This window comes from Solea senegalensis, linkage group LG17 (assembly GCF_019176455.1).
Source record: "Solea senegalensis isolate Sse05_10M linkage group LG17, IFAPA_SoseM_1, whole genome shotgun sequence".
Classification (NCBI taxonomy): domain Eukaryota; kingdom Metazoa; phylum Chordata; class Actinopteri; order Pleuronectiformes; family Soleidae; genus Solea; species Solea senegalensis.
In genome coordinates, this window is record NC_058037.1 from 4,642,927 (window position 1) to 4,659,106 (window position 16,180).

At 43.3% G+C, this 16,180-nt stretch overlaps 1 long non-coding RNA gene across 1 annotated transcript in view; it reads left to right on the forward strand.

The window, feature by feature from the left end:
• LOC122783800 overlaps positions 1-15,858 on the forward strand; it is a 50,784-nt gene extending 34,926 nt beyond the window's left edge. The window contains exon 3 of the long non-coding RNA XR_006362089.1: positions 15,788-15,858. This is a non-coding gene — a long non-coding RNA (uncharacterized LOC122783800). The remainder of the gene's footprint in view (positions 1-15,787) is intronic.
• The last annotated feature ends 322 nt before the right edge of the window (positions 15,859-16,180 follow it).

Genomic DNA, 16,180 nt, shown 5'->3' on the forward strand with positions numbered 1-16,180 from the left:
CTGTGTTTCCGCGTGAATATGTGTGGGCCATCCCTCAGCTGTGTGCAAGTCTGTGCATGTGGACCCCCACTTTGTGTGGTTGTCTGTGCATTAAGCACACACACACACACACACACACATACACACACACACACAAAGCCCTTTCTGTTCCATGCGAAAATGTATCACAGTTTCCTTTCCAAGGACATGACAGGACAGGTGTGAAAGGCTGGTGGCAGTGTCTGCCATGGGGTGGGGGTAATGTAAACAGCCAGGAATGTGATCCACATCACAGCAACTGATTTAGGAGAGAGGTTTGGAAGGGTGAGAGGTCATTCACCGCACCGCAACAAAAGAAATGAAACATTATCCCCGTGACAATCGGGCCATGCTTATATTGCCTTTTCAACCAATTGCCATTGTCTGTCAACCTGGGCGAGTAATGGGGCCTGATGGCTTCACTGGTGATCTATGTAAGCTGCTTTTATTCCTCCGACCTCTCGAGTAAAAACACAGTTGTAAAATAGAGCAAACAATATAATAAAAGATCAATTCGCCATGTTAGAACAAAAACTCTCCGGTCATAAGGTATAAGTTAAGGTTTTATTTGCGGGGTTTAGTCACATCTGTATCTGGCCTTTTTTACCACCACCCCATATATGAGGGTAGTAAAAGGAAAATGTCCATTTTTAAAACGTGGTCAGCTTAAACTTGTCTTTCCATAATTTATGTCTTGGCTACCTATAAGAAAATAATAATTTGTGTGCTTGGGGGGGCTATTTGATATTTTTAATGTATGACAGTAAATGTGTTTGCGGTCGGTGTACAGTGAGCTGAAAAAGAGTTCACATGAATTCAGCTCGGCCAGCGCTACAGCAGTTTCCAGAGGCCCCTTCTTGGAGAAGCTTCTGTGACCAGCTTCCTCATCTGTTTGGACTGACAGACCAAAAGGGCAGGGGGATTAGTTGCTTATTAAGCAGTGGAGCTCGCTCGTTAATCACTGATGTTGTTGAGGAGACAGGAAAGTCTTGCCGTACTCTGCGAACACCACCTCTTGCTGCCCTCTGACTGTGGAAACTGGGACTCCAAATAAAACGCCAATTCAGATCCAGATTTGTAATAAAGAGATTAATAACCAGTATCTGGAGCTGATATACATTTGGTACCAGAATAAGACTGCAGCTATAGGTCAGTTCTTTGCAAGGTTAGGACGTTTATTTCTGCCACAAATATCTCTGCCTCAGTCTGGAAATGTGCTCCTGTGTCCACCTGTGTCAACAGTGGCCTTCTGTGTTGATAGGCTATCACTTCTGCAGTGTAACCAGTCAGCAAGTGCAGGCCTGAAACCACTGTGTTGACTACAGAGAGAGAGGCAGTTGTGTCGCTGCCAAATTTGCCTTTTAAATTAATTTTAATCCAACCTCCTTAAGGTGGAATTACGTTTTATCCACAATGTATTACCATCCGTTTATGGCTTAGTGGTGGTTTGATTATTTCTTGGACTAAAAAAGGCCAGGATTAAAGCGAAGCAACATGGGAAGTAGATAAAGGATTGAATATGTTGTGTTTGTGTTGCAATTAAAAGAGCCTGACGACGCGGCGTCGAGGTTGGAGCTCGCGCTGTGGCGGCGACGACTTCCTCCCACATGAACACGAGCTCCGTGTGGAGAAGGACTTATTGTCTTCATTAGGTGTAATGAGGATGACTCGGTTGACTGTGAAAAAGGTGTTTTATTTGCGTGTGCAGTGGTATGAATACAAATACATCAAAATACTATATATTATCAAAATATCAGCCAAAAGCCACAATGCTGCGGATACTTGATTAAAGTATTAATAGTGAAAGTGTTTGTCGTCGCCGTGTTTATCCTTAAGCTCAGTCAGCTGAGGCATTAAGCTTTCCACGCTCAACTGCAAAGGATCATGGGCTATTTATGGATGGCATCATCACTCATTCGGCTGTTCTAAAGATGACAAGGTGCACTTAATTGTTTAGCGGTGGCCTGCTACAGCGTAACGGCCGCAATTAGCCGCCAAAATAACTCATCCGCCCGTCCATTAGCCGTAGCGCTTATCCTATAATGGTCGCAGGAGGCCGGAGCCGATCCCAGCTGACATAAGACGAGAGGCGCGGGGTACACTGTGGTCACCGGGCGCCGCCGCCGCCGCCGTGGCTCTGACTGAGAGAGACAAACAACCGTTCGCGCTCGCAACGTGTCCCACTAGGGCCAATTCCGAGTGTCTAATTAAGCTAAGTGGCATGTATTTGGACCGTGAGAGGGAGCCTGGTGTACCTGTTGAAAACCCACGCAGACGCATGAGAACATGCAGTGCTAATGACTGCGCCGCCACGCCGCCCACAGCAATATCAGTGACACTAAAATATGTCTCCAAGGCTTTGCTAAAATGAGCTAAGATTTGCCTCCATGAGCTACAGTGGTCACAGCAGAGCAGAGAATGAGTGTATTGTTGGAAAGTTGGGATCTAACTTTTTGTGTTTTGATTTTTGTAATCTTCAAAGCACCTTAAGTGGGAAAAAAAAAAAATTGAAATTTTTGTGAAAAAGTAAAACATGACACACTTAATTAGTAAATTCAAGGCAAGGTTGACCTTTTTATCTTTCATTTTTATTCCATCATGACATTTCCATTCCCCATTCCACCATTTCCCAGTCCCATTCCTCCAAATAGAGACAAACAAAAAGGCCTGAAACTGAAGTTTGTTCTTCCTGTGTTGGCAGTGCTTAGGAACATTCTGTTTGGCAGAGTATCGAGGCTTCGCAAACAGGTTTTGTAAGTGGACTATGAATTCTCTTTCGGGGAAATTCCTCTCTGTTCTTCCTCGTTCTTTTACTTCTGTGAGATTCTCTGCGTGAAGACAAACTGCTCTCGGTCTATGCGCAGATTTTTTCCGATGACGCTAAGTTCCGCGGGGACGGTGAGGGTCATGGTAAACAGGGTGTGTTTACGCTCGTTATCTCACTTTTCATCATCATCTTTGTTGGTGTGATGTTTGCTCTCAGGCTGTACTTGTATTTAATTGAATAATGTTTCCCTCTGCAGCCTCTGGCTGCAACACAAGCCCAAACCCTTTTCCTTCTTGTTCATACCAATACACATTTTACAGTTTAATGATGAGAAAATGATTCTGCAAACAACTCCGCTGAGACACAGTGTGTTTACTTCATGCTGCACTTTTATGCTAAAATGAAGCAGCAGCGTCGTTGTAGACGAGAGTGAGCCGACAATGTCAGCGACACAGCAAGGTGACGGAACACTCAGATCTTAAAATGTAAGCCTTTTTATTCCTTTACATGTATTATGTATACGTCTTAAAGGCAAGTTAATGAACCTGTTCACTAGAGAAGGAAGAGCTTCATGTAACAGCTGGTTACAAAACAGAACAGTAGACTCTTATTTCCTTTTTCTTCCCAAAAAAAAAAGGACAAAATTGTGCAAAAGTAAATTAGCATGAAAACTGCCTAATTACTGAGGTCCTGAGAATTGCAAGACCCAGGGTCAAGGGTCGGGAACAGTTGTGAAATATTGCACTATAGATATTTCAAGTTCAAGCGGAGGTTAAGAGTTAAAATGAGTGGCTTGCGTGACCTAGTCAAGTTTCAACACATCTCAGGCTGTGAAACTGCATCACGTCCTGTCACTGATGAGAATCTTCAGTTTGGACATGTACACTACTGCAACTCTATCCCGTTGGCACTTCACAAGTTCAAAACATGGAGTTTTTTTATGAAAATAAAACCGTAGCGCATGTCTGGGCTCGTTTGCTCAAAGTCTGCCGTCGGCCCTGCATGAATCCACCGAATCCAGGTGCGCGCGTCATGAAATTAAGTAAATCATTTACTTACGCTTGTCATCCTCATGGTTCTTTCTTGTGAAACTGTTTTCCCGGCTGACAGTGCGCAGCGACAGTTCCTCCACTAATACAGCCGGAGTCAGACAGGTGAAGACATCAAAGTGCAGGTGGAGTTGGTAACATAGGGGCTGAGCAGGATGAGACGATCCCATCTCACACAATCACACACACACACCAAAACAAGACCACAGCAGCACCGGGGCCTCAATCTCTCTCACCTGTTAACACCACCACCTTCAAAAAGGTCTTGTTTCATCTTTTGTCTACAAAGTGTCTGGCAGTTGCAGTGAGGAGAGATATGTGCTCAGGCCTTGTCTGTTGCATGCGAGCGCTTTAAGGTAGCGGATAAAAACGGAGGAAACCCAACAGAGAGGAAGAGAGAAGCAACCGCTAAAGGAATGTGACTGTACTCGCAGCGTGTGTTCACACCAAAATAATCCTCACACGGTCCCTCTCTGTGGCTGTTTGTGCATATGTTGATACCATTTTTCATCTTCTGCCTCGTCTCCGCGACTTCCCGCCTTTGCGCTCTCTCCCTTTCTTCCTCTGTGTGAGGTGACTCGAAGGCTGAGAAGCCTTTGAGGCCAGACAAAAGCAGGCATCACACAGACGGGATCAGCTTAGAGCCGCGCGGAAACCAGATCTGATCCCGCCGCGCTGTCGGAGACGCTCTGCCGTGCGCAGGCGGCCTTTGACACTGTCCCGCGGGTGCGGCGAAACGACACGGTGTAGTGGACCACGCGGATGATCTCACCTCTCCTCAGTCATTAATCGGTCCGAGTCCTGCCGGCGAAGGAAGCTCAATCTCAAAAACGTATTGAAGTTAAAACCCAGTCTGGCAGCGTGATGAATTAATTATACCGTTCACATGAAGGTTCGGGGGGGGGAAAGCGGTGAGATGCAAGGTCTCGCTGCTGCCATCGCTGTGGACTCTGTTAAATATCACCTTGGGAATATTTAGCATGGAGCAGTTTGTTATTGTACAACTCAGAGACATTATTACACCGGAGTGTTACCAGTGTATTTTTTAAAAAATTTGTTTGGAGGAAAAGCGCTTTGATGCCGCTGTGTTTCGGGCTGAAAGAGGGTCGTTTTCATGTTGTAGTGTTTTTGAACCGTCTGGGCGTCTTAATGGGAAATGTTCCTCCTCATTACAAAGTGACATTGTTGGAGATATTTCAAGAAATGTTAAATAGGAATAATGTTTAGTCTGGTTTAGCCCGACAGTAGTATTTTTTATCCGCTCTGTTTGAGCTCCCATAGAAAAAGAATGGAAAAATTTAAAAAACAACACAAATAGATGACTCTTTATATACATACTCCTGTATCAGTCGTCACTCACATTTCTGTTTATATGTCTTTTTCCCCTATGGACCTATACTGTCTATACTGACCGAGCCAGGGACATGGAGAGGAGGGGACAGTCAACAGATAGAGAGGGGGGGAGACAAGAATGCCACTGCCAGCTGACGCTGTTTCCATGTGCCTGTCACCGCTCATATTGACACGCTCAAGTTTTAGGATTGAGCAACGCGAACGAGCCCGAAGAGAATATCGGCCCAACCCGACACGGCTCGAATGTCCGCTATTACGTCTGCGACGAAGCGAACGCTGTTTAAATGAAGCAGATACGCACACGTCCCAAAGCTAATGAGTTATCGCACAGCACTTAACCACATGAGTGTAATAAAATGTCACACTGGCCAATCAACGACAATCAATTCTTCTTTATTAAGTCTTGTTGAACTGGAGCCACTGACAACTAATCAACATAGTCCATCCATCATGGTTTATTTTGAGTTGTTGTGGAGGTAAACCCTGCTTCTAAACGGATATTCTAGGTCAATCATTTATCAGTTTCCATTTATTATCACTTATTTTTACTCATTATGCTGCTCGAGGTTATCTGTTAATTAAATGTTTACACCGCATTTAATTAATAAAGAAAGAAAAAAGTGGCCTCACATTTAGGCTTTTGGAGGCTAATTCATAAATTAATAATTGTATTATTTATTTATTTATTTATTAATTAATTTATTTATTTTTTAATCACCCCTTTGGAGTTTTTTTTTTTTTTCATTTTAAATTTTTCATTTCAGGCCTGACCACAGTCCTGTACCAGATTAGGTGCTTACAAAAAACTATAAATTCATGGTTTTGTGTAAAAATGAGCTGAACACAGGCAGGGAGTGTGTGAAAACACTACTTAATTCATTCATTTTTATTTAATTAAATAAATAATTTTTGAATGCAGGAACAAATAATACAAAACCACAGTGAGTAAATTATCTGCTGAAAGTGTAAACAAAGGAAACTGATGCGGCTGACCGTTTAATCACAGGAGTCAGGTCAGAGCAGGGTTTGTTTTTTTGAAAGTAGACTTTTACCATATTCACCATCTTACTGCCATGTGTTCGCACGCCATTTACTCGTGTAACGTCGTTAAAATGTGTCGGATACGCTGACGGAAAACCACGAAGGTCAAATATGGGGCAAATCCACGAAACAGATGCTGAGATGTGTCACTGCATTTATGACATCTTTAACCAGGTGGTAGCACGAGATGAAAACTGAGGGGATCACTTCACGTTACCATCATCGTACACTGCTCCTGTATGTCTTCTCCATATTTCGTGGCGCTTTATTTAGGGCAGTTGTTGAGAATGAGATACTTCGGTGTAGGGTCAACACGTGTGGTGAAAAATGATCCACGCAGGATCTTATTGTCGTGGACAGAGAGAGAAGTTTTATCAGCGGTGATGAATCTAAAAGAAACGTTTCTCTTCCACTGTTTTTTCTCCTGTTTAAAGCACATGACTCAATGAAATGCATCAGCACAGCTGCCCTCCAACTCTGTGTCTCCTCCGAACTTGTGTACATACGCCTGCCGCCGCTGCAGCGCCGCGCGGCGGCTTCGCTTCTCGCTCGGCGGCTTCGCTTCTCGCTCGGCTCTGTTCCAGTGCACGCGGCGATTCAGCAATCGCAGCCCCTGCATGTTCATCAGCAGGTCGGGGAGACGTGGGGGCGCGGCTGTAATGATGCTTCTTTCGGTATCGCTCTGTGTGCATCTCGAGGCCTCCTGCTGCAAACGCCTGTCTCAGCATTTCCGACCCGCGCCGTTAGACTGCGTTGCCTTTGTAGAGGTAAAGAATAAGGTCAGAAGAGAAGCTTTATCTGAGGAGGAAATGTTTATGTCCAAACTTGCAGGATGGGTAAAAATGAGTATCTTGTGGAGATCCAAACTTTGCACATATGGCTTTCTAGTGGAGTCGTGCTTTTTTTGGTTGTTTCTTCGAGCAATAAATAAGGTCAGGCAGGGAAACATCTGCCACAGCTTTTTATGGTGTTTTATCTCTAACACTCTGTCTTTTCACCTCTTAATTAATAATCTGTCGGCTTTCAAGTGGAATAATGGTATGAAGCCAGATACGTAATCAGTGACATCATGATTTGTATATAGTTTAAGAATAAATGTGTTTCCAGCAGATGTCTGTTTGCTCATCCAGCTGACACACACACACACACACACACACACAGCAGCATTCAAGTTGTGTTTCCATCTGCCAGGCAAATGTAAGTTTAGGATCTAGAAGCTACATACTCCACTAATGTCAACATCTCGTCGCTTATGTATCCGTTTGGTGCTGGATTATTAAAATAACTAACGTCTAGTAGTGGCTTCCCTAATATTTAAAACATAAAAATATCCAATGATGTTCCTTTTGAATTAATAATGGTCATTTCTTGATGAAATATTTACAAATAAAGAAATGTACTCATCTCATTGGGGTTGAAACTCTCTTTCAAATGACTATTAGAGTGCAGCTCCATCATTGTTTTCATCAATAAGTAAACAAATTAACTTCAAGCTTGACGATCACTGTGAAATTCCAATGAAATTAGACAGAAAATGACTCTTACTGGAGTTTTTTAATGTATTTTGGGCTCCAACAGTGAAGTTGTGGGCCTTAAAAAAAACTAAACACAAGACCTGTAAAGCTTGAATGATTGTTCTCTGTCGGTTTGTCGTTGTGAGTGATTGTTTTAGATGAAACGCAGCAAACAAAAGAGCATTGATTCACGTCAACCTGAACAAAATACTTTGTATGTAACGGCAAAAACATTCAAATTTATCATCACAATATACTAGTTTGTTTTTTTTGTTTGTTTTCCGAAAAGTGAGTATCATTTATGTAAAGTCTCTTTACTACATTTGATGCCTACTGTGAACTTCCGTACTGTAGACCTCGCCGGTGCTGCACATCTGTCAATTATGCATGCACTGTAGAGCGACACTATGGGAGGAGCCACGCTGTTGTTTTACAAGCGCGTTGACAGATCTCAAAACCTGCAGACTTGTCCCCCCTTTTTCCAGCGAGAGAGCTCTTAACGCTGCGTAGCCCAGACTCTGCACTCACTTTGAATTGTTCTGATTGTTTTGGCTCCACTGAACTATTTCAACACTTTTAGTCCAGTGCACTAATCCCACAATGTGACAGTAAATTATGTGCATTTTTTTGAAACGGAAGAAATTAACACAAGACGAATAATAAGTATGAGAGGAAAATTAGAACTTTTCAAATCTGTTTCGAGTGTTCAGTGGCTCTGCTGATGATTAGTTCACTCGTTCCTGTTGAGGACTGTCGTTAATTTGTCTTCCTTTGACTTGCGGCTCTGCCTTTTTTCAATTTGCCTTGGCCAAAATGTTGAACATATGCGACGAGGTAAACACAAAGTGATTCACTGAAGGGCTTTTGAGAAATAGGCATAACGATCCTCAGCGGTGGCCTACGTTCAAGGTAAAGTGCGAAAAGGCTCACATTTGCACACCGACGCAGACTGAAGTGTTTCCCTGGCACAAAATATTTGGCAAAACTGGGGAATGACACGTGATTACGTTGTGACAGTCAGCGGGAGGAGCCAGTGGAAAGATAAGAAAGGGTTTGGAAAGCAAAGCGAAACGCCTAAAAGGAGAGAGGAAGCAAAATAAGTGCGTTGCGGAGAACCTAACGCAGCCCTGCAATAAACCAAATTACAGATCAGCTTGACTTTGGCTCACATTTCTAGTAACCGCAAACGCTGATTTCCTGTTTATCTAGATGGATAGAAAAGGGGGAAGAGTTAAGGCGTAATTTTAGACCATATTTCATCCGGCTTTAACAAGAGGTTTTTCCTGACTTGACATCTGTGCGGTGAGACACACACACACACACTCATGTGACTCATTAGTGTGTCTCCCAGGGTTAAGGGTCAGGCTGAGCGCACACATGTGAGTCAGCGTCTGTCGGTGTGTGTGTGTGTGTGTGTGTGTGTGTGCGCGTGATTTTTTTAACAGTGACATTCCAGGTTTATTGTGAGAACTCGTGGACAGGAAGCCCTGCAGGGCATTTTCTCACAGTTCAAGTGATGAGCGCTGTTGTGAGTAAGACGGAGGACAGTGACGGCGGCCGGGGGGTTGGGGGGTGGCAGAGGTTAGAGTTCAAATGGCGACGTGTACTGTAGAGAAGGACACACGCGCACACACACACAGTATTTAAGAACATGGGGAAGAAATACAAACCCAGAGCAAATGTGAAGGGTCAAGGCAGCGGTATCAAAATAAACCATTGCAGCAGATCCTTGTCAACAATAGAGAGAGTCAACGACCAGTGGATTAGCGCTGGGAGCGAACTTTCCTCGCTGCTTGGATTAACTGTACAGTGACGGAGCGACTTCCTTTTCAAGCCATGCTGATACTTGTCCTCGTCTCTGAGTCTAAAGGTCATATTAATTACCTTAAAAGAAAAATCTGCCTCAAGCTTGTCTTTTTTCTCAATTTGAAATGACTGAAAAATACTGCCATTCAGACAATCCCTCTCATCTCCCTCCAAGTAATTGGTATTATGTTGAAGTTTCATTCCGTTTTCTTTGTTGGACGTCTTCCAGCCGCACTTGATGACATGTTTTGTAAATACATGCTCCGACGCTGCATACAAACCTCATTAATTAGCCCGCGTTTTGCCACAGAGGAGGTTAATATTTGATAAAGTGCAACCTTGGAGTTGGTGTAGAAATATTCTCCCGAACCAAATCAGAGTTAATTACAGTGCCGGGGACCTCACAGTGGGCCTTTTGTTGTGTGACGGGAGTTTACGCAATCAGTCAGAAATGCAAAAAGGTGAGTTTCCCTCAGGCATATTCCCTGACAGCTTCAACTCTCACTGCTATCAAAATACACCGGCTTTTCCTGAGTGTGCGCCGGCGGCTAAACACACGGCAAAGTCGCCCAGACTCCTGCATGAAACATTATACAATAGCCAATAAATTCTCTACCTAAGCCTTGGCCTTAAAACCTTAACGCATAAATGTAAAACGACCTCACTTGTCAGGAAACACCCTTTTAGCACCGACGGGATGGAGTGGGTGGGCGGGAAGGGGTTGTTGAAGTCAATCAAACGGACTTGCCAAGGATCAGGCCCTCACTAAAGAGGCGAACATTTGGCCTGCCTCGTGTTCATTAATAATTGGTTCAGTCCGTCTGAAGCTACAGCGCTGTATTGATGTGTTCTTCAGAAAATCCAGAGACTCGGAACCCTTTTGTCTGACACACGGTATTCCCTCATTCCTGTCAGATTATCTTAAATTCACCTTCGTTGACTCCACCTGTTCCAAATGTATTCATTACAGTCGTGTTCCGTAGCTTTATGTTGAGTGAACGTTACACATGAGAACACAACAAGATTAATGGCGTGGCCTACAGCAAGCAAATAACAATACTGTGTCCATTACAAGCGACATCATTGTTTTTATTGAAATAGTTCGCAGCAGCTTGTGACTACTTGTTTTGACACGGCTGTACTTATTTGATTTTTTTTGGCTAAGCTTCAAATATTTATCCTCCCTAATTAAGTGAATTGCCTCAGACTCTTAGCTCACTTTCACCTCGTCACCCTCACTCGTTTAACTAGTTTTGATTCCACATGTATGTCGACAAACGACTTCAGGGCCCTGGGCGGTGTCGGGAGGAGGAGTCAGTGCAATGTAGCTGCTGGTTTTGACAATAGCTAGCTAAATAGAATCACTAGCAATACACAAAGTTATGGTCTTATCCTAATTATTCACAGTTAACCACACTGATACACTCTTTTATATGTTCTAAAAGTACCTTCACCCAGTGTTTCCCAACCCTGGTCCTCAGGGAACACTGCCCTGGAAACATTTCAACGGTTTCTGAAAGTCGCACGTCAAAGCCAACGTGTGGCTATTGCAGTCATTTCAGGAAGTCGGAGAATTAGCGTCTTTGTCACCGGAGAGGAGAGAGTTGGCCTGTTTTTGGACATTGAGACAAATACTCAAACATATGTTGATTTAAATGTGTTTTACACTGTTCAAATTTAAAAAAAAATTGTTTTTTTTCTTAATTTTAAATTGTTACTGCATGTTATTTGAATTTAATTTTATTAATCGCCTTAAGGAAAGTATTCTTTAGGAGCAGTGGGCTGCCACACTGAGTGGCGCCCGGGGAACATTGGGGGTTGGGTACCTTGCTCAGGGGTACCCCAGCCCTTTATGGCCGGGTGGGGATTTGAACCCTCCGGTTACAAGTCAAGTTCCCTTTCCACTTTCCCACGGGAAAATATATTAATAATTAATAATGAATTAATGTTAATATAGTGTATTAAGTTGTAAATAACTGCCAGATATTGAACGTTATTCTGGAAAAATCAGGAAAAGCACTTTACTCACGGGACATTTTCTGGCCCTTTTTATGGTTAAAATAAGCAAAAAAGAAAATTCAACTTTTTGAGGCTCAGGTGTTAAAAAGGTTAAACAAGAATAGTTGACCAAAGTGCTTCACAAATGGATTAAAACAGGATAAAACAACCTTCAAAGAGAGGAAAGAAAGACATACACATATACATGTTCATTCTCTCATTCCACACTGATTCAACCCGACAGTTCCAGCAGTCTTTATGTGAGTTGGCAGTTGTTCCAGAACCTGCAAAGGTCTAGATCTCGGAACATCCAGAAGACGCTGGTTAGCTGACCTTGTCACTCTGGCTGGAGCTTGGAGGGTTAAAAGATGACATAAATAAGGTGGAGCTGGTCCATTTAAAGTCTTTTTAAACGAGCAATTCCCTCTTCCCAGTTAAAAGCCGGGCAGCTGAGTTTTGGATTAGCTGAAGGCGATGGAGGGATGACTGAGCCTCACATAGAGAGTTACAGTAGTTTATATATTTTGATAAAAGCATGAATAACAAAATGACACAGGCAGAGGGATTCTGTGACACAAATCTGTGTCAACAGACTTCTCAGTCGAGCTGTAGCCTCCCTTATTTATTTATTTCCCTTCCTGACTAAGTGGTTTATCCTCGAAAGTCGCTTTGTATTACAGCTTTCTTTCAGCTCCGCGGCAGACTCGCTCAGAGGTGTGTGAGACACGGCAGCTCAGGGTTCGGAGAAAATAGTGGCGTTAAAAGGAATTATTATATTATATTATATTATTTATTGAGTTGACAGCCCCGTCATTTTTTTTTTATTCTTCCCTTTAAATTCGACTTTTTTTTCCCCCCCTCTTTTAATTAATCCGAGCATTTCTATTTATCTAAAAACGCCGAGTGACTCCACAGTATCACCCTCAGGCACCTGCACCCCCAGCCTGGTCGGGAATCACTAATCTATCCACCAACTGAGCAAACTGAACCTGATTCGCCGCTTCGCCCTCTGGGAGAACCGGAGAGCGGCGACAACATCAAATAGCTTCATGCCACATGCTCCGGGAAACCTGACACCGCTGATTGGTTTATTAGACACAGCCGTCTTTTAAGACTCTAATGTGGGAGTGGTGTAGTCATATTCCACCGCGGGGCCAGCGTTCACTATGTGTGAACAGCAACAATAAATCAGCTGCCACCTCTTTATCTGCGCACTGCCCCTGCAGTTAACAGGATTGGAGAGCGACACATTCTGAGCGGCATAATTACATCAATCTGATTATGATATTTGTGTTAATCCTATTAAATCGTGATAATGGAGTAAAATGGCCACACTTTTTTTTTTTTATTTATTTATTTCATGCATTTGAAATGGATTTTTTTTTAAAAAAAGCTGCAAATATTATAATGACGGATCCTTAAAAACAATGTTTTTGTACATTTTTATTTGTACAATTCTACCTGAACCAAGTCATATTTCAGCAGGTAGTTGCGCGGCGCTTGATTTTCATTCCGAGCGTGACCTTGCCCCGTCTGAGCCTGACAGCTGCTCAGTCTGTCAGGCTTCTCTCCGTGTGCCACAGCAGCAGCTGAGGAGCCATTTTGAGGCCTGATGCATTCAACAGCTGGTGGTGCCAAGCCCACGGTGGGTGTAAGAGGAGGAGAGGAGAAGGGGGGAGGAGAGAGACGTTGTCTGTATGGCGAGCCATAGAAACGTGGGGCACGGAGCATGTCGGGCGACAGGCACTCAGCCAAAGGGCAAAAACAATGTTTGCGGGAGAAACAGGAACACGGCTTCACTCGCACATTGCTCTTCCCAGACCCAGGACTGAACCACAATCATATAAAAACAGGAACACTCATAGTACAGCGTAATGTCTGCCATGCCACCGTGGACCAGGTACACGTTTACGACAGCCTGGGAAAAGACAAAGAGTAGTTGCTTTGTCTGGATGTGTTTATATAAAAATCTACCGTCGGGCGTCAGGTGACCGCTTTGAATGTTTACAGACACGGGAGGATCCGAGCGACTCAGCCAGGGAGTCGTTTGGACGAATGACCTCTGTCTGGAAATATCTCAGACCTCTGGTTGCACTTCGCTGCAACTCATTCACTCTGTAATGACGAAACTCGTCCACGTCCAGATGTTCAAAGCACATCTCCCCTCTCCTCTGGTGCTGTTTGGAGTGTTGCGGTGTGCACAGAGCGTCGGTTTGGGTTAAAATGGAGCAGAGAGGACGCCACAGTAAGGTGGAGTTTCCTGTAAAGTTGCCCTTCTCGAGCGTAAATCATCCTTCATCTTTTGAAATGACACTGAAATTCACTCCGCCTTCGTGTTTTCACTCAATCACAAAGTGTGCTGTGGGTGTTGAGGAGTTTTCTTGCTCTTCTCTAAAATGACGCCCTGTGAGCTCTGTGTGTCAGGACCAGTTGTCCTTATGGAGACCAAAACCTGGTCCGAATGAGGCAGAAACTGATTTCTGAGGAACTGGTTCAGTTTAGGGTTGGGGATTCGGTTATATATATAGCTGGTTATGGTTAAGGTTAGAGATGGTGCTTTGTTTAGGCTGTCCTCATGAATGCTTTGTCCTTAAAAGGACAGCTGTAGGAGCCTGTGTGTGTGTGTGTGTGTGTGTGTGTGTGCTGTGAGGACAAATATTGGTTTAAACCTGTCTTTGTGAGGACATTTTGTCTGGTCCTTACAAATACAGTTTCTTTTTTTTAGGGTTTAGGATTAGGTTTTTAGGAGTGACGTTTAAGGTTCGAGTGTCTCTGAGTGTCCTCACTGTCACTAACAATGCCGCACAGGTGTGTGTGTGTGTATGACAAGACAGCTGAACAAATGAAGATGGAGAGGTCTTCCAGGTGGATGGAGAGTATCCAGACGTCACTGTGACCCATCAGACCGTCAGATACAGTTTGATGCCGATTTCTCAGGATCTGCGTCTCTGAATCTCAGCGTCTCCATGATCCGAGATGTAATTTACACCGCAGCCTTTGTGCATAGTAGAAGCGAGACGCACAGCATCATTTCACGTAAACTTAAGTGATAAGTGATAAGTGATAAGTCCTGCAGACTTGTCTGTACAGAGGGAGTGTGTTGTGCTGCCTTTACACATATCTTACATGGAGGGAGAGGACATATCTGTTAGATAAGGAGAAAATAATAAGTGTTGGAGCCAAGGTCTGTCTCCTAATCACTCTCTAATCAGTAAGTTCAGCCTTATAACACACACACACACACACACACAGTGTATGTTTGTATTTACCACCTAATTACTCCTGAAAAACATTCAATCTTACAAAGACAGTGTGCATTTGGACATTATTATTATTATTATGATTAACAACAACAAAAAAGACAAAAAAACAACAATAATAATAATAATTAAGAAATTATAAATGTGAAAATAAATGTGTCCAGCCTTCTACTTAAATAAACTTCAAATAAAACATATAAAAGTGTCGCCATTTGGTTCAGATTTGGTAAAAACAACAGAATTTATGAGATTGAACAAAACTTTTTTGGGTGAAAAATTGTGTAAATCCACCTCATGTTGTTCACTTGTCTTCATGGCATTGACAAAAGTCATTTCAGCCTCTAGATCTCAGAGTGTTCTTCTCTTTTAAATCTTTATGGAGGGAATACACTGCATTTTGAACATTTACCTATCCTTAGTTGACACGTTATGCAGCCCCTCTGCTGCACCGGCGGTGTGCAAATGAATATTTCAGCCAGTCAAAGTGGAGGTTACTCCCCAGTCAGATGTGCTCCTGGCACCGGCTGCAGAGCAACAGGTGGGGCATTAGTGGCAGGCACACGAGAGCTCAGCGGGACATGTATTCATGTATTATGGGCTGGATCACTTGAGTTTTTTTGGAGAAGGTTGTCAAGCACATTGAGGTTACACCACAACTCTAATCAACAATGAATGTATAACAGCCTTTGACAGGCTTTTCCATTAGCGACAGTACCTGGTGCTTTTTCAGTACCAGGTTCCGAACAAGCTGAACTAGTACTTTAATGTGACGTGGACCGACTGCCGGGCCATCGATTGGTCAGAGTCGTGAGCGCGATGTCCGACACAAGAATCAAACCGAGCAACTGTCATTTAAAAAGACTTAAAAATCCTGAAAACATGCGTTAATCTCCAACATTTAGCAAGGACATGTCTAAAATCTCAATATTTAACAAATACTGTCATTCCCATGCATTCACAGTGAATTTCCTCACCTTACAGGCAAGAACCGCCGTGTCAAAACTGTTCCCTGAGAGAAAAAGAGAAGGAGAGTGGAGAAACAGCAGCAGGACGAGAACAGGATCCACACACACACACACACAGGTTTGTCTTTTCATTACCTGGTTTAACTGAGCCTAGAAAACAATCACATCATGGTGCTTTTCCATTATACAGTTCTAGTACGGCCCGGCTCCTTTTTTCTTCGCTTTTCTATTAGGAATAGTACCTGGTGCATTTTTTTTTTTAGTCACTGCTCCGGTGAGGTTCCAAGCGACCTGAGCTGATACTAAAATGTGAGGTCATCGACTGGTCAGAGAGTGTCGTCATGAGCGCGAATATCGCAGAGCTGTAGATCAGTTAAAAAGACTCAAACATCCTGAAAACATTATTCCA